The following is a 17,472-nucleotide window of genomic DNA, read 5'->3' as shown; positions in this document are numbered from 1 at the left end:
GCCGCTCGGCCCATCTGGGCCGGAGAATCGTGGGGGGGGTGGGGGCACGCATAGAGAGGCCTCAGACCAGCTCCGCTCTGTGGATAATCGGGATTGGGCGTCGGGGCGGCGTGGTACGATTCGCGCAGCCCACCGGCGATTCTCCGACCCGGCGTGGGGTCGGAGAATCCCGGCTCACACTCCTCACTCACCCGGTTGATTTTACCCATTTGTTTGTTTACAGAGAGATGACTAATGGAATAAGGTATTGAGAGATGAAGAGGTACATGGAGTTGAGGTAAAGATCAGCCACCTTCAGGCGAACAGGATGACTCATCCACTCCAGGACCGGAGTTCACAAATCCAGGTTGACACTCCAATGCAACACTGGGAAAGCTGCACTGTTGGAAGTGCCGTCGTTTCGATGAGACCTGGAACCGTGCCCTCAAAAGTAATCTATTGCATGAAGCACTTTGGGACAGGCTGGCTTTTCATGCACTGTATAAATACAAGTGGTATTATTATGATGACTTAAATCGCACATTTTGTAACGGGGCATTCGACCGGATGATCTGGACAAAGAAAATATCAGTGAAAGATTTAAATGGGAGCAGGTGGTTGAAGAGAATGATGCGATGAATCATACGCACCGAGGCAGGAAACATTCGATGAGGGTGAATGCTCAGGAAGCAAGTCAAATCAACAATCTGCCTAAACTAGGAATTTGGAAAGTAAAGGAAATTTTAAATAATGCGTAATGCTGAGCCCTGCTCCTGATGAGGTCCAGGTGCTGCCACATCATCCACTCCCTTGTCTTAGCACGAAAATGGTCCGGTCTGTTGTACCACTGCCTCAGAATTCCACCGGGTGCCATCCCCAAAGTTGCGGATGTAAACTGCGTCCTCCGGCTTGAACGTCTTGCTTCACCTCTGCTGTTCCGGACCCTTGTCGTACTTTCCATCAATATCGAGGAACGTGAGGCTGAGGTGGGTCCTGAGTCGCCAGCCCATCAATAGTTTGACAGCTCTAAACCGGTCGCGGCATGCGGCGCTGTCTGATAACAGAACAGAAATCTAGCAGGCCGCGTTTTCACGGACCCCGTGGTCTGCTTCTTCAGACCCCTTTGGAAGATCTGCACCGCCTGCTTCGCCAGCCCATTGTAGGAAGGGTGATACGGGGGCGCGCGATTGTGTCATACCCAGTTCGCCTTCACAGCACCCAAACTCTTCGCTGATGTAGGGGACACCATCATCCATGACCAGCATCTCCTGAAAACCGTGGCTGCTAAGGGGGAGCCAGAGCTGTGGTGGTTGGATTCCGATAGAGTTCCAGCTATTTGGAATGGGCATCCAATACGAGTAGAAACATTGACCCTTGGCAAGGTTCGGCGAAATCGGCAGTTAGGCACAACCAAGGCTGTCCTGGCCATTCCCACGGATGCAGCTGGGTAGCAGGCAGGAGTTTCTGCTGTTCCCATTGTGCGGAACACTATTGGGCCAGATGTTCGATTGCATCAACTAGACCTGGCCACCACACATAGCTACGGGCTAGCATTTTCATTTTCGACACTCCTGGATATCCATTGTGCAGATCCAGAAGGATGGTGTCTCTGCCCTGGCGTGGGGCCACGTCGCGAGTCCCCCACAGGCGTATTTGATCTTCAACACTGAGCTCCAGTATTTTGACTTAAAACATCTGTAGTTCTTCAGGCAGCTTCCCATGCTGATCCCCCCCCCCCCCCCCCCTCCCCGTATAAGACAATGTGGCGTACTTTCGCCAATACTTCGCCAATTCGCAATGTTTATGTCCCGTCACGTATCTGAGCAATTTCCTGTAAAATTTTACAACTATTTATACTGTATGAAGAGGGTACTGATTGGTTGCTATGACAACTCTGATTGGTACAGATGTTGCCATGGAGAGTGCACCAAGGAATAGTTAACTACCAAGCTTTTGTTTAAATTAAAACTAGGCAGGCCAACTCTGATTGGTCAAGGTAGTGCCATGGGGAATGAACCAGGGAATGGCTGTCCCCCATGTGATGACAAAGGTGCAATGCGTGGCCCTGCTCTTTCTGTTCTTTGTTTGTTTTTTTCAGCAATACTCACAAAAGTGTGTTTCTGTACCACAGAAGGCCCAGTGCATTAAGTTCAACACCGAGTGCAGCCAAAATATGTTTCTTCATTCTTGTCAAATGTTGTGAGGATTCTCAACCTATTCAATTATATTGTTACCCATGGCAGTAAAAAGGCAGAACACGATCAATGGTGATCAGAGGTTCTTATTCGACTCACAGAACACAAATTCACACTCAACCAGGGTAAATGCACAAGCATACAATACATCCTATTGGCTGAATCACAGCCTGGTATGGCAACTGCTCGGCCAAAGACCGCAAGAAACTACAGAGAATGGTGAACACAGCCCAGTCAATCACACAAACCCACCTCCCATCCATTAACTTTCGCTATATCTCCTGCTGCCTTGGGAAAGTGGGCAACATAGACCCCTCCCACCCGGGTTACTCACTCTTCCAACTTCTTCCATCGGGCAGGAGGAGATACAAAAGTCTGAGAACACGCACTAACAGATTCAAAAACAGCTTCTTCCCCGCTGTTACCAGACTCCTGAATGACCCTCTTATGGACTGAACTAATCTCTCCACACATCTTCTCGACTGAGTAGTACTACACTCCTGGATGCTTCACCCGATGCCTGTGTCTATGTATTTACATTGTGTATTCTATGTTTGCCCTATGTATTTTCTTTTCACATAAGGAATGATCTGTCTGAACTGTATGCAGAACAATACTTTTCACTGCACCTCGCTACACGTGACAAGAAACAAATCCAAATCCAATCCAATCCAATCATGGATTTCTCGGGTACAGAGTGACAGCAGCTGGAGGAGGAAAGCTTACACATGACAACGTCAAAGTCATTCCACCTAAAGCGAAAGAGTCGGCACGACCAATTTTTATCACAAAGTTGTTCCTAATTACGCAGACACTTTGAAAGCTACCGAGCAAAGATGCACGATGGGAATGGACAAACACACAGCAAACAGTGCTTGACATGTTAAAGGTGCCCACCAGGTTGGCACAGCCAAGGTGCCAGGAGTAGTGCCAGGTTGGCACTGCCAAAGGCTAGCGCCTGAAGTGGGGGGCCTGAAAGGGGGGAGTTGCTACCTTCCAGGTGAGTTATTAAACTGAGGCCCTGCCTGCTCTCTCAGGTGGCTATTTAAGGTCCCATGGAACTATTTTGAAGGGGACCACGAACCATTTCCCTCGACCAACATCACTGAAACAGAACATTGAGTCACTTGACGATGAGTAAAACAATCCTTTGTGCAAATTGGCTGCTGCATTTCGCACATTCCAACAATATCTTCATTTCAAAAGCTCTTCATTGCTTTCATAGTGCTTTGGGGTGTCCTGACACCATCAAAATGCAAGTTCCACCTTTTTCCTTCCAACTGAGCAGTTCAATAGGTTGGAGACGCAGTTGTGTAAATGCCTACGTTTCACATGCTTGCAGTTCAAAGACTCAGGAGTATGGGGGTGGTGGGGACATGGAGGGGATAGAGAACCTAGTGGAGTGGTGTCACAACAACAATCTCTTTCTCAACATCAGCAAAACTAAGGAGCTGGTCATTGACTTTAGGAAGCAAAGTATCATATCCACACCTGTCTGCATTAATGGTGCAGAGGTGGAAATGGGTAACAGCTTCAAATTCCTAGAGGTGTACATCACCAACAATCTGTCCTGGTTCACCCACGTCAATGCCACAACCAATGAAGGACAACAGTGCCTATAGTTCCTCAGGAAATTAAGGAAATTCAGCATGTCCACATTGACTCTTAACAATTTTTACAGATGCACCATAGAAAAGATCCTATCTGGCTGCAACACAGTCGGGTATGACAACTATTCGGCCTAGCCATGAACACAGCCCAGTCCATCACGCTAACCCACCTCCCATCCATTGACTCTGTCTACACCTCCCGCTGCCTTGGGAAAGTGGGCAGCATACTCAAAGACCCCTCACATCCCGGCTTATTCACTCTTCCAACTTCTTCCATCGGGCTGGAGATACAAAAGTCTGAGAACACGCACTAACAGATTGTTACCAGACTCCTGAAAGACCCTCTTATGGACTGAACTGATCTCTTCACACATATTCTCTACTGAGTAGCACTACACTCCTGTATGCTTCACCCGATGCCTGTGACTATGTATTGACATTGTGTATTTGTGCATGTTCCATGATTTTTCATGTATGGGATATTTGCCTAGACTGTACACAAAACAATACATTCCACTGTACCTTGGTACACTTGACAATAAATCAAATCAAATCGGGTTTGTTCTTGTTTCCAACTGAGCCTAAAGAAAAAAAATGAAATTCCTTCTTAATCTTTTGAGAGAGAGCAGAAAGATTCTAGACAAAGCATATTTTTCGAAGAAGGTTTTCGAGGTGTGATGGATGTAAGAAATTGGTATATATGTATTATATGTATTATATGTATCTGTTGCAGTAACCTGGATTAAAAGAAAGACACACATCGTGGCTGCTGGAGATGTAATTAAGATGCAATTAAAAAGTATGATCATCCTTTTTTCCGACCTTGTTTGTATTTACAAGGAGATGCTAAATGGGTTTCTATTATGATTTCTGGGGGTTCCCTGGGGAGTAGATAATATGAGACATTGGGCGCGATTCAGCGAACATGCTCCGAATCCCAGGCGGGCCAAAATTGGGCTGGACGCCGGGTAGATCGCGGATCACCCAACCCGCTACTCCAAGCGTGATCTAGATGATGATGATCATTATTATATTTAAATGAGTATTTAAAAAAATATCTAAATGCCCTATTTGCCGGAGTCAACGCCCATGTCTGGAGGCCTCAACCGGATGCTGTTTAATGCTGGTGCCTGACAGGATCTCTCTCTCTCTCTCTTTCTCTCTCTCTCCAAGCAGTCTTTTAAAAGAAGTGTACAGAAAATAGCCCTGTCTTTGCTAACTATTTAAACGTGGTTTTTGACCTGTGATGGGTTTTGCTTGATTGGAGATAAAGTGGTATCAGTTAGAAGTTAAAGTGGTTCCTTTAAGCATTGTTTAACTGGTAATTGAATGCTATTTTTCTGTGGTGTTAAGGTAGTTTAATACTATGTTAATAATTAAGTTTGTCCTAATATATCATATCCCTGCTTTTGTGTGGAATCACTCCTGAACAAAGCATCCTTTCCTCACAGTTTTTCAAAATTGAAAAAATATATTGAGGTTCCTGCCTGGCATGCCAGAAAATGTTGTGGTCTAGTCCGGGATAATAGAAGACACACAGGTGAAGAACAAGGGGCGCAATTCTCCGCACTCACGACGGTGCGGAGAATAGCGGGCGGCGTAAATTTTTACGGCCACGCTGGTCTGACGCCCTCCCGCTATTCTCCCCTCCCCCCACGCCCGCCTCCCGACACGAATCGCTGCCCGCCGTTTTTTTACGGCGAGCAGCGATTCTCAGCTGGCCGATGGGCCGAATTCCAAGGCCTTTACGACCGTTTTTATGAACGTCAAACACACCTGGTCTGACCGTTCATAAAAATGGCCGTAAAGTCCCGATCTGGGGAACCATGGCACCGATTGGCACGGCAGTACCACGGCCGTGCCAAGGGTGCCATGGGCCCGCGATCGGTGGGCACCGATCGCGGGCAGTGGGTACTTACCCCGCGCACTCTTTAGCCTTCCGCCGCCCCGCTGTATCCATTCGCGGGGCGGCTGAGGGGCATACCGGCCCGCGCATGCGCGGGTTTCGCGCAAATGCGTGATAACGTCATCCGCGCATACGCGGGTTGGAGTCGTCCAATCCGCGCATGCGCGGCTGACGTCATCTGACGTGTCAGCTGTCGCAAACTCTGGCTAGCGGGCTTAACGAAATTCGTTAAGCCCGCGATGCCGGAGTTCACGGCTGCGGGATGATAGCCCCGACCGGGGAGCAGAATCGGTTCCCGGTCGGGGGGGGCGGAGGCTGGCGTCAAACCCGCCCGTTTTTGACGCCAGCCTCACGATTTCTCCCGGGTGCGGAGAATCACACCCAAGGTAATCCAGTGTAATTACGGTGCCCCAATACCTTGATTTCGGCAGTGGTGTTTTGATGTCAGCAGAGTTGTTAGCTAACCCAGTGCCCTCTGCCATCAGCAAGATGCTTCATGGGAAACTGTGCGAGTAAAGCCAGAAATAAGAGGAACGATAAATGATTGGTGAAACTAAGATACTTCACCTCCCTTTCACCACCTTCCATGTGGTAGCATTATTCTCTCTTTTTTAGCCTTTTTGGTGATGCTGCATAATGGGGCTAGGCCTTGGATAAGCATACACGCAACACACACACACACACACATTCATTTGGTTCCTGATCAATGTTGATAGAGCCAATCCCAAACAAGCTGGCAGTCATGGCACTGGAATTGACCTCAGCATCTTCAGCCATGTGATCAGACAGTGTTTTTTTATCTCCAGATCGCCAATCATGACCATTGTAGGAATGTAGGAATGGGTGTAGGCCATTTAGATCCCTCATGCCTGCTCCTTGCACATAGAATAACTAGTCATTTCTGAAACCACAGCACCCTTTCCTTGCGGTAAGGATGGTGGTGGGGGGGGGCAAGGTGGAGCGGCAGTGTCATGTGAAAAATATATGTGCGATCTTTCCCTAAAAATGTTCAAACATAATTTCCTAACCCACTGTGCCGGAGTTCATGACCTCTTCCTTTGGACCAATAACTTCCAGACCAAAGTTATTTGGCCATGATGTGGAGATGCCGGCGTTGGACTGGGGTGAGCACAATAAGAAGTCTTACAACACCAGGTTAAAGTCCAACAGGTTTGTTTCAAATCACTAGATTCAGAGTAGTGCTCCTTCCTCAATCGCCTGCCTGGCGATTGTCGCACCATGTTTGTTCATCCGTTGACGCTGCAACATGGATGAACGGACATCGCACGACAATCGGCAGGCAGGAATGTTCCCTTCCTGTCAGGGAACACTTCAGCAGTCAAGGGCATTCAGCCTCTGATCTCCGGGTAAGCGTTCTCCAAGGCGGCCTTCAGGACGTGCGACAACGCAAAATTGTTGAGCAGAAAATTATAGCCAAGTTCCGCACACATGAGTACGGCCTCAACCGGGACCTTGGATTTATGTCACATTACATTCATCCCCCACCATCTGGCCTGGGCTTGCGAAATCCTACTAACTGTCCTGGCTTGAGACAATTCACATCTTTTTATCTGGGGTTACCCCTCTCTGGATCTGTAAAGACTTAATTACCTGCAAATGCTCGAATTCAAAGCATTGTCTTGCATCTTTGACTTTGTCTATATATATATATGTTTCTGGAACATACCTCCCCATTCACCTGAGGAAGGAGCACTGCTCCTAAAGCTAGTGTTTGAAACAAATCTGTTGGAAGTTATTTGGCAGATCGATGTTGGTTGAAATAATGGTGGGATGTAACATGGTATACCTTGGGAAGAAAATTAAGAGGAACGATGCATTAAACAACAACAAAAATGTTGCCCTGTTATGGGGGTGTTAAACGTGAAAGAGAGCGGGCTTTAAGGCTTCGCTGACCCAAAGTCACCCGCAACCCAGGGGAGACACCTGACCTTGCCCCCTCCACCAGCCCAACCCAAGCCCCCATCCCCCAGCTCCCTTGAAGGAAGCTGCTGTGTACTTGTTCTCCCTGGGGGTAAGTGGAGAGGGATACTCACTGCTTTATTCCGGCTCTTTGTGGTCTCGTATGTCTGCTTTTGATTCACATAATACAAATTTGTTTGAGCAAATAACACTGCCAAAAACAAAACATGGAAAATTTATGGCACAGACCATTCGGCCCACCAGGCCTATGCGGGCAGGCAATGAGCTACACAGCCTCATGTCACTTTACAGCTCATGCTCCATTGCCCTGTAGGTTACAGCACCTAAAGTACATATCCGAATGTTACATATCCGAATGTTACATATCCGAATGTTACATATCTGAATGTTACATATCCGAATGTTACATAGCCGAATGTTACATATCCGAATGTTACATATCCGAATGTTACATATCCGAATGTTACATATCCGAATGTTACATATCCGAATGTTACATATCCGAATGTTACATATCCGAATGTTACATATCCAAATGTTTTTTGAATGCGCTGAGCGTTTCTGCACCTACCACAGCTTTCAGTCTTTGATTTCCAGAGTCCCCTCCCCTCTGGGTGAAAACATTTCTCCTCAACTTCCCTCTAACCCTTCCATCAATTACATTAAATCCATGCCCCCAGTTGTAGGTGTCTCTGCAAATGGAAATAGGCCTTCCCCTCCACTCTATCCAGGCCCCTCATAATTTTATGCACCTTAATTAAATCTCCCTTCGGCCTCTTCTTTTCCAAAGGAAGAAACCCTAGTCAATCCGATCTTTTCCCATAGTTAAAATGTTCCATTCCTGGCAACACCCTCCATAAATCTCCTTTGTACCCTCTCTAGTGTGATCACATCCTTCCTGTAATGTTGTGAGCAGAGCTATCGGCAGTACTCCAGTTGTGGCCTAACTGGAGTTCTGTCCAGCCCTAGCACTAATCTCCTTGCTCTCATACCCTGTGACTCGGTCGATAAAGGATGGCATTGCCTGAGCCTTCTTCGACGCATTGTACCTCTGAACCCACCTTGGTGAAATTGCTGCAGTTCCTTCGAATTTCCCAGAACCCTTGGCGTTCCCTTATTCCCTGTGTCCCACTTTAACCAATCTATTTATCTCGAGGGATGGCTTGTGCCAGTTAAAACGTGAAAATTAACTTTGCAAAAACGTTGGAGTCTCCACCTTTTCAGAAGTGTCGGCTCCTGTAATGTGATCCTGAAAGGTCGTTTCAAGTATTGAACCATAAAGCGGTGACAGGAAACATCGTCTGTACATGATGATGAATTATATATGTCAATTTTATTAACTTTAACCAGCCCTTTGACCCAGACTGGCAAGAGACGCTCTTTAGAATATTAAAAACGTGCAAGGTGTCGAAAGAGATTTTTCAATACAGTATTACATGAAACACCATATGCATATCATATTTAGTGATGGCTTAAAATAAATGTCAAGGTGAGGCAAATCTGTCCATTGCTGCCTTATTTATTCAAAGGCAATAGTCAAAATGCTAATGAGCATGAGAAATCTTCAGTTTGCAGGCGCCGCATCATTTTGAGTGGTGAACAGCAGATTACATTCTTACAGTAGGCCTCGCACATAGAAATTTCAGGCCTGCACTCCAAACAAAGAGCTGAAGTGATGGTCCTGGATTTCCTGCAACTTGATGCCTCATACACACCTGGATGTTGCGCACTTGGAGTGGCATTTCCACTGTAATTATGCCAGGGAGTGTCACGGTGGTTAGCACTGTGGCCTCAGGTGAGGGCTGCCAAACGATGGGTATGTGGAGCGGAATGACACGGGAGAGGTCACGGCCTCCACACTGTGGGAGGCACCAAAGGCAGTAGTCAGGGGCAAATGTATCTCAATTCGGGTGCTTTAGGTAGAGGGTGGGACGAGAGGAGAGAGCAAGGCTGCTGGATGAGATTTTGAGGGTGGATTGGAGGTATTCGGTTGCGCCGGAGGACGGGCTGCTAAAGGAGAGGCAGAGGTTCAAGATGGAGTTTGGGTTGGTGTCCATAGGAGAGGCGGTTGTATTGGTCTGGGGAAAAGGCGAGTAGGATGTTGGCACACCAATTGAGGGAGCAGGCAGCAACGGGGGAGATTGGTGGGGTGAGGGATGAGAGAGGCAAGGTGGTGTCGATCCCAGAAGGGGTGAATGGGTGTTTGAGGCCTTCTACAGAAGGTTGTCTGAGTCAGAGCCTGACCTGGAGAGGAAGGCATGAGGCAGTTCTTGGATGGCTGGAATTCTCAAGGTTGGAGGAGGAGAAGGTGCAGGGGTTGGGGGCTCCGATTGGGCTGAGGGAGGTGACAGCGTAGGCTCGGTGCAGACGGGGAAGGCCCCCAAGCCGGATGGGTAACCAGCCGCATTTTATGAGAGGTTTGGTGCGGAGCTGGAGCCCCTGTGAGTGGAGATGTATAATGAGGCGAGGGGAAGGGGGTGCTCCCCCCCCCCCCACATTGTTGCAGATGTTCATTTCACTGGACTTAAAGAAAGATAAGGACCCAAAACAGTGTGGGTCATACCGCCTGATTTCGCTGCTAAACGTGGATGCAAAGTTGTTAGCGAAGGTATTAGCATTGCGGATAGAGGACTGTGTGCTGGGGGTGATAGGGGAGGACCAGGTGGGGTTTATAAAGGGGCGGCAGTTGTCAGCAAATGTGCGCAGTTTCTCAATATGATTATGATGCCCTCGAAGGGGCAGAAGGTAGAAGTAGTGGTGGCAATGGATGCAAAGAAGACATTTAATTGGGTGGAGTGGGCGTATTTTTTGGAGGTTCCCGGTCAGTTTGGGTTTCTTGGCCCAGGGTTTCGTGGATTGGGTTTGGCAGCTGTATAGGGCACCGATGGCTGGTGATCAGATGAATAAGATGGTTTTGGGGTACTTCAGGCTGCATAGGGGGACATGGCAGGACTGCCCGCTCTGCCCTTTGTCTTTTCTATGAGGGCAGAGCCGTTGGCACTTATGGCATTGAGGAGTTGGAGAGGGATTGATCGGTGTGGGGCCGAGCACAGAATCTCGTTGTATGCGGATGATCTTCTGTGTATACATTTCGGGCCCAGGCGGCAGCTTTGATAGGATCATGGAGAACTTGAGGGAATTTGGCCGATTTTCAGGTACAAATTGAATATGGGGAAAAGCGAGGTGTTCCTGATTAATGCTAGAGGGCAGGAGAGGAAGTTGGGGGAGTTGCCATTCCGGGTGATGGGGGCGAGTTTTCGGTGCGGCGCGGAGCTGGGCATAAATTGAATTTGACCTGACTGGGGGAGGGAATGAAGGCGGATTTTATGAGGTGGGCTGTGTTGCCGCTGTCATTGGCTGGGTGCGTGTAGACGGTAAAATGAGGTCCTTGTTCGTGTTAAAGAACCTCCCCACTTTGTTCCTAAAATATGACGATGAGGAAATAAAAGATACGTACTGCATCCCAGTGCTTTCATGGAAAGGTGCTGTAGCTGAAGGAGAGCGCATTCAGATGACAAAAGCTGTATTTCATTTAGAAACTGAAATTGATACAAGTATAACCGAAGTCAAGGCCAGTCTGTCTACAAAAACGAAGTCAATGGAATTCGGGGAAAACACAAAAAGGAAATGGTCGTGGTTTCTGGAAAGCAATCATCTCACTCCCAGGACGTCTCTGCCGCGGTTTCTCTTGGTAAAGTCCAAGGCCCAACTATCTTCAGTGACTTCATCAATGATCTTCCCTTCATCATAACGTCAGAAGTGGGGTGTTTGCTGATGATTGCATAATGTTCAGCAGTATTCACCTCTCCTCTGACACTGAAGCAGTTTATGTGCAAAAGCAAGACCTGGACAATATTCAGGCTTGTGTTGTGAAGTGGCATTCACGTCACTCTGTGCTCAGTAATAATCAACTCCAAGAGAGAATTTAACCATTTCTCCTTGACAGCATAACCATCACTAAATCCCACACTATAAACATCCTGGGAGTTATCATTGAATGGAATTAGCCATATAAATGCTGTGGCCACTAGAGACGTTTAGAGGTTGTGCATTCTGCATTAAGTAACTCACCTGCTGTCTCACCAATGTCTGCCCACCATCTACCTGGCGCAAGCCAGGAATGTAATAGGAAACTCTCCATTTGCCTGGATGAGTGCGGCTCCAAAATCACTCAACACCGTCCAGGACAAAGCAGCCCGCTTGATCTAGCGCCCATCTAATAAGTAAACAGTCACTCTTCCCCCTACTGATGCATATCGGCAACACTGTGTACCAACTACAAGATTCACTGAAGCAATTCACTAAGGCTCTTTCGACAGCACCTTTCAAACACCCAGCCTCTATCACCTAGAATGATAAGAGAAGCAGACACATGGGAACACCACCAACTGCAAGTTCCCCTCCAAGCGACTCACCATCCTGACTTGGAAATATATCGCCGGTCCTTTGCAGTCTCTGGGTCAAAATCCTGGACTCCCTCCCTAACAGCACTGTAGGTGTACCTACACCACATGACTCCAATGGTGCAAGAAGGCAACTCAGCACCACCTTCGCAAAGAGGGATGGGCAACAAGTGGAAAATGGACAGGAATGTCAAAGGCAGAACATAAGTAAACAAATCTCAAACGCTCTGCTCACTTAAGATATTGGGCAGAAATGACACGACTGCAATAGAACATAGAACAGTACAGCACAGAACAGGCCCTTCGGCCCTCAATGTTGTGCCGAGCCATGATCACCCTACTCAAACCCACGTATCTACCCTATACCCGTAACCCAACAACCCCCCCCTTAACCTTATTTTACACTACGGGCAATTTAGCATGGCCAATCCACCTAACCCGCACATCTTTGGACTGTGGGAGGAAACCGGAGCACCTGGAGGAAACCCATGCACACACGGGGAGGACGTACAGACTCCACACAGACAGTGACCCAGCCGGGAATCGAACCTGGGACCCTGGAGCTGTGAAGCATTTATGCTAACCACCATGCTACCCTGCTGCCCTACAGCAATGTAACGAAGATGATATCAGATGATAAATCAATATGGATGCAACTTTTCTGATGGAGCAAAATCCCAAGAGTTCACAAACACAATTCCCTGAAAGGGCAAGTGCAAAGACATGATGCCACAACAAAAAAGCCAACAGCTTTTCCGATGTTATCACTAGAACAGAGAATGCCAGGGGAAATAAAAGGCCACAGTTAGAATACAGGGTGCATTTTGGAACACCCTGTCATAGAAAAGGCATCAAAAGGCAAAGCGAGCATGCACCTTGTATGACAAGCAAGTGACAATGAGATTGGAGATACTGGGATTTTGTATACGTCCTTAAAATGATGAAAGATTTTTATGGAGGGGACAAGGGAAATAATATCCTTGATGATAACAACAACAAATGCTGGATAAGATCAACATGTCTAGCAGCATCTGTGGAAAGAGAAAATGGAGTTAATGTTTTGAGTTAGTATGACTCGACTACAGAACTGAACTCCTCTATTTGTGGCATTGCCACGAACAGTCATCATTTATTATTCTCACAACAAAAAGGAGAGATTTGTTTTATTTATTTATGGGATGTGGGTGCCGCTGATTAGGCCAGCATTTATTAGCTATCCCTAGTTGCTCCAGAAGGTGGCGGTGAGCTGTGTTCTTGAAGTGCTGCATTCCTTGAGGTGTATGTACACCCACTGTGCTGTTAGGGAGAGAGTTCCAGGATGTTCTCCCAGCGACAGTGAAGGGACAGCGATATATTTCCAAGTCAGGGTGGTGAGTGACTTGGAGAGGAACCTCCAAGTTGTGGGGTTCCCAGATATCTGCTGCTCTTGTCCTACTAGATGGTTGTGGTCATGGGTTTGGAAGGTGCTGTCTAAAGAGCCTTGGTGAGTTACTGCAGTGCATCTTGTAGATGGTACACACGGCTGTCATTGTGCATCAGTGGTGGAGGGTTTGAATGTTTGTGGGGCGGGTAGCAATCAAACAGGCTGCTTTGTCCTGGATGGTGTCGAGCTTCTTGAATGTTGTTGGAGCTGCACTCATCCAGGCAAATGGAGAGTATTCCATCACACTCCTGACTTGTGCCTTGTAGATGGTGGACAGGTTGTCGGGGGTCAGGAGGTGAGTTACTCGTCGTAAGATTCCTAGCCTTTGACCTGATCTGGTAGCCACAGTATTTATATGGCTAGTCCAGTTCAGTTTCTGATCAATGGTAACCCCCAGGATGTTGATTGTGGGGGATTCAGCGATGGGAATGCCATTGAATGTCAACGGGCGGTGGTTAGATCCTCTCTTGTAGGACATGGTCATTGCCTGGCACTTGTATGGCATAAATGTAACTTGCCACTTGTCAGCCCAAGCCTGGATATTGTCCCGGTCTTGCTGCATTTGGACATGGACTGCTTCATTATCTGAGGAGTCACGAATGGTGCTGAACATTGTGCAGCCATACACAAACATCCCCACTTCTGACCCTATGATGGAAGGAAGGTCATTGATGAAGCAGTTAAAGATGGTTGGGCCTAGGACACTACCCTGAGGAACTTCTGCAGGGATATCCTGGAGCGGACATGATTGATCTCCAACCACCACAACCATCTTCCTTTGTGCTAGGCATGACTTCATCCAGCGGAGGGTTTTCCTCGATTCCCATTGACTCCAGTTTAGTTAGGGCTCCCTGATGCCGGACTCGGTCATATGCTGCCTTATTGTCAAGGGCAGTCACTCTCACCTCACCTCTGGCAATCAGCTCTATTGTCCATATTTAAACCAAGTCCGTAATGAGGTCAAGAGCTGAGTAACCCTGGTGGAACTAAGCATCCGTGAGCAGGTTATTGCTGAGTAAGTGCCACTTGATAGCACTGTTGATGAATCCTTCCATCACATTGCTGATATGGACAGTAGACTGACAGGGTGGTAATTGGCTTATTTAGATTTGTCCTGTTTCTTGTGTACAGGACACACCTCGGCAATTTTCCACATTGCCAGGAGGATGCCAGTGTTGTAGCTGTACTGGAACAGCTTGGCTACGGGTGCGGACATTTCTGGAGCACAAGTCTTCAGTACTATTGCCGGGATATTGTCAGGGCCATTAGCCTTTGCAGAATCCAGTGCCTTCAGCCATTTCTTGATATCACGTGGAGTGAATCGTATTGGCTGAAGACTGACATCTGTGATGCTGGGGGCCTTCGGAGGAGACCGAGATGGATCATCCACTCGGCACTTTCGGCTGAAGATTGTTGTGACTGCCTCAGCTTTGTCTTTTGCACGTATGTGCTTGGCTCCTCCATCATTGAGGATATTTGTGGAGCCTCCTCCTCCAGTGAGTTGTTTAATAGTCCACCACCATTCATGGCTGGATGTGGCAGGACTGTGGAGCTTAGATCTCGTGCGTTTATTGTGGAATTGCTTAGCTCTGTCTATTATTAATGCTGTTTGGCACACAAGTCGTCCTGTGTTGTAGTTTCCCCAGAGTGACACCTCATTTTTCAATATGCCTGATGTTGCTCCTCGCATGCTCTCCTGCACTCTTCATTGAACCAGGATTGATTCCTTGGCTTGGTGGTAATGGTAGAATGGGGATATGCCAGGCCGTGAGGTTGCAGGTTGTGGTTGAATACAATATTACTGCCCACAGTGTCTTGTGGATGCCCACTCTGAGTTGCTAGACCTGTTCAAAGTCTATCTCATTTATGGGGCTGAAGGGTGGGTCAGTAAATTTGCTGATGACACCAAGATTGGTGGAGCAGTGGATGAGGTGGAGGGCTGTTGCAGGCTGCAAAGAGACATTGACAGGATGCAGAGCTGGGGTGAGAAATGGCAGATGGAGTGATAAGTGCGAGGTGATTCACTTTGGTAGAAAAAATTTGAATGCGGTTTACAGGGTCAACGGCAGGGTTCTGAGGAATGTGGAGGAACAGAAAGATCTTGGGGTTTATGTCTGAAGGTTGCCATTCAAGTGGATAGATCCGTGAAGAAGGCCTATAGTGTGTTAGTGTTTATTAACAGGGGGCTTGATTTTAAGAGCCACGGGGTTATGCTGCAACTGTACATGACCATGGTGAGTATTGTGTGCAGTTCTGGTCACCTCACTATAGGAAGGATGTGGAAGCATTGGAAAGGGTGCAAAGGAGATTTACCAGGATGCTGCCTGGTTTGCAGGAAAGGTCTTCTGAGGAAAGGTTGAGGGAGCTAGAGCTTTTCTCTTTGGAGCGGAGGAGGATGAGAGGCGACTTAGTAGAGGTTTATAAGATGATGAGGGGGATAGATAGAGTGGACGTTCAGAGACTATTTCCTCGGATGGATGTAGCTGTTACAAGGGGGCATAACTATAAGGTTCAGGGTGGGAGATATCGGAGGGATGTCCGAGGTAGGTTCTTTACTCAGAGAGTGCTGAGGGTGTGGAATGGACTGCCTGCTGTGATAGTGGAGTCGGACACTTTCGGAACTTTCAAGCGGTATTGGATAGGCACATGGAGCACACCAGAATGACAGGGAGTGGGATGGCTTGATCTTGGTTGGACAATGCTCGGCACAACATCGAGGGCCGAAGGGCCTGTTCTGTGCTGTACTGTTCTATGTTCTATGTTCATTTAGCACAGTGGTAGTGCCACACAACACGATGGAGGGTGTCCTCTATATTGTTATATTGTTTGAGTAACATAAGTCGCTTCTAACCATAGACAATGTTGAAAGATACTCCAGTCCTCAAAGTAAGTTGAAAGTATTTATTTAGTAACGACAAAGCTATTAGTTGAGTTCGACACTGCTGATCTAACTCTAGTAACATAGTAAACTTGACTAGCTGTCCAAACTATCTCAGCCACATGTGATGGCGTGATTGAGATCTATGCTACAGTCCTGTTGTTACTCCAGTCTCTGCTGGGTTAGAGAGGCAGAGAGCCTGTGTGTGTGTTGTGTTTTATAGTGGTCGTGTAATGCCCTCTAGTGGTGATGCCACAGTTGGGTGTTCTGATTATCCATTGGTTACATGTCTAGTTCTGATTATACATTGGTTACATGTCTACATATCATTATATCCTAAATGTTAAGTCAGGAATTTGTCTCCACAAGGACTGTGCGGTGGTCACGGACAGATGCATCTGCAGCAGGCAGATTGGTAAGGATGAGGTCAAGTATGTTTTTCCCTCTTATTGGTTCCTCAGTACTTGCTGCAGACCCAGTCTAGCAGCTATGTCCTTTAGGACCCGGCCAGGTGTGTCTCTGGTGTTGCCTGTTATGGGCCAGTGTTTAGAGAACCCCAAAGTGTATCATGGAGTTCACCTGACCCACAACTTTTAATAGATTGTGGTATGGGGAGCACACGGCCCACTCTACAGGGGTGCTACAGCAGAAATGGAAAAGTATTTTTTAAAGCAAAACAATATTTATTCTATGAACTCAAGTTAACCTTTTTAAAACATACAGTGAACATCTTAGCAACCATCAATTCAAATACAACCCCCAAAGAATACAACACTAAGTAATCCTTTAAGCTTTCCTTTTAACATCCATAAGACTTAAAACACCGTTTACCAGAAGCACATCAGGTTAAAGTCACGACTATCATTTGTTTTAAATCACCAGGATCGATTCACAGTCTTTAGATTACCGAGAGAGATTCATACTCCTTCTGGCTGTGACTGCAGCTATCCAGCTCTGAAAATGAAACTAAAACACACCCTGCAGCAAACAACCTAAAATGAAAGTAAAAAGCTGACAGACAGCCCAGCTCCACCCACACTCTGACATCACTGCAGTAGTAAACACCCATTTCTTAAAGGTACTCTCACTACAGCTATTTATATACACACCCATTTATAAACACCCATTTCTTAAAGA

The sequence above is a fragment of the Scyliorhinus canicula genome, chromosome 1, assembly GCF_902713615.1.
Source record: "Scyliorhinus canicula chromosome 1, sScyCan1.1, whole genome shotgun sequence".
Classification (NCBI taxonomy): Eukaryota; Metazoa; Chordata; class Chondrichthyes; order Carcharhiniformes; family Scyliorhinidae; genus Scyliorhinus; species Scyliorhinus canicula.
The sequence above is the reverse complement of the archived record's forward strand: the minus strand, read 5'-3'. Positions refer to the sequence as shown.